The sequence below is a fragment of the Tupaia chinensis genome, unplaced genomic scaffold (genome assembly GCF_000334495.1).
Source record: "Tupaia chinensis unplaced genomic scaffold, TupChi_1.0 Scaffold139677_1, whole genome shotgun sequence".
NCBI lineage: Eukaryota > Metazoa > Chordata > Mammalia > Scandentia > Tupaiidae > Tupaia > Tupaia belangeri.
Window position 1 is genome coordinate 1,820,476 of NW_006199558.1, and position 2,185 is coordinate 1,822,660.

General features: G+C 40.7%; 1 protein-coding gene and 1 pseudogene across 1 annotated transcript in view; both read left to right on the plus strand.

Annotated features, from left to right (window-relative positions):
* The window catches only part of SCIN (scinderin), an 85,259-nt gene that overhangs the window by 55,847 nt on the left and 27,227 nt on the right, over window positions 1-2,185 (plus strand). The gene's annotated exons all lie outside the window — the stretch shown is intronic.
* On the plus strand, window positions 665-1,160 carry LOC102497627 (nucleolar protein 16 pseudogene; annotated as a pseudogene).

Consider the following 2,185-nt stretch of genomic DNA (forward strand, 5'->3'; position numbering starts at 1 on the left):
TTTTACTTTGGAAAACATGAACTAAAGGATTTTAAATGGAAAAATGTTAATCCTGAATCATGGCTCCATCTAGTGGAATTGTAATGTATTGCAAGTATCTTAAATAGAAAGTCTGAAAACAATTTGAGATTGCAAACTAAGGCTGAGAGGCAGAATTACCTGGAATGCTTTATAAAAATTCAGGATTAAAACCTCACCGTGGTGCTGCATAAAGCCACTACTGATCTAGGGAGGGCACTGAGCTCTGCAGAGTTAACAAGCCCTAGGTAGTTATGTTGCAGCGGTAAACTCTAACTTGCATGTTAATATCATTTCAACTTTATAAGACTATCTAAACTGTTTCAAAGACGTTTTATACTCATCTATGAAAATGAAAAAAAATGAATTAATTTTGATAATTTACAAAAAGTATACTTACATTGCAAGACCTACATTGGAAAAAACCTATAAGCATTAACTGCAGTATTATCAATGTACCTACTTGGCAAATTTTTTCTCTAAGATTTGAATGAAATAATTATGAGTGCATGTGGCTGCCAGAAGGAGTCTTACACGTGGTGCTGAAAGTGAGGGGTTTCCAGTGTGAGCTGTTGGTGCTGTGGTCCGCGACATGACCAAGACCCAGAGGTAGAAATTCGGTTACAATGTCAACCGAAAGCATCTAAACCAGAATGCTGGTCGGAAGGCATGCTGGGGACAGAGTGCACTCACGTCCAACATGCCTGGGATCATGCTAAATCCGTGCGGCAGAACCTGGCTGAGATGGGGCTGCTATGGACCCCAACAAGGCGGTGCCCCTCCGTAAGAGAAAGGTGAAAGCCATGGAGGTAGATGTGCATGGGAGGTCTAAAGAGTTTGTGGAAGCCTTTTGTGCTAATTGAACTCCAAGCAGAAGCCAGCCTCCCAGAAAAGAAAGGAAATACCCTGTCTTAGGATCTCATCGACTGTGTACTTTACGTGGTGGAGAACTGTGGGGAGGACTATAAGGCCATGGCCCGGGATGAGAAGAATTACTATCAAGACATCCCATAACAGATTCTGAATAAGATCACCATCTATAAATGTTTCTACCCAGTGCAGTGGCAAGACTTCATGGATTCTTTGCAGAATAAGATGGAGATTGAATGAGTGACCAACGGTTTACACAGGCCCATGACTGAGGCCTCCTGGACCAGTGAAGCCAGAGCCAGGGTTTAAGGCAAGGAGACACGAGTGACTTTAGATGAGGCTGGCCAAATCCTGTAGGATCGGGTCTCTCGAATGTACACACACACGCTCTTCCCACTGTGGGGAAGGAACCGTGTCTAAGAGGCTCCAATTGTATTCTTCTGGAGGCTCATAAAAAGCTAGACCTGCTGTTTTCAGAGTGGGTGGTTTATTCAAATACAGTTTATTCATAATAAAAGGATATTTTGCTTCAAAAAAAAGAAAAGAAAAATAATTATGTAAAGATAATTGTGTGGAGTTTATTACATATAAATATCTCTAATAAACCTTAGCCATTATTACTATATTATTATTTTCTGATGTTTTAGCACAGTGCCAAAATTTAACTTTTTCTGGTAGTTCCTTTACCCTGAAGAACTTTTAAGGAAACTTTTTAGGGTATAATTAGACTCACAGATATTTTTGTTTTAAAACAGCTTATTGAGGGAACCAGCAGTTAGCGTAATGGCTATGTCACTGGACTCCCACGTAGTCGACAGCGGTTCGCGTCCCAGACCCGGTGGCTTAAAACTCATGCCGGGCGCGTGTGCGTGCATGCCCAAGATCCTGAGAGGAGAATGAAGGAGAAGGGATTGCGGCATGACCATCCTTCCTGGGGTTAATTTCTCGCTTTCTATCTCTATGTCTCTCTCTGTCTGGCGAGCGCACACGCCCTATAGCAAAAAACCTCTCCAAAAAAAAAAAAAAAACCCAGCTTATTGAGATATATTTTACATACTGTGAAATCTGAAGGTTTAAAGTGTGCAATTCAATGGTTTGTTTAATTACATTTACTGAGTTATATAGTCATTGCCATAATCTAATTTTAGAATTTTTTAAATTCCAAAATGAAATCATAGCTGATTTATTTATTTATTTCTCTAATTGTCAGAGGGCACATGCATTCACTAGAGAGAGACAGAGCAAGAAATGAAGAGAGGAAGCACCCCCAGTGGGGGGGCATGGTCATGTGGCATTC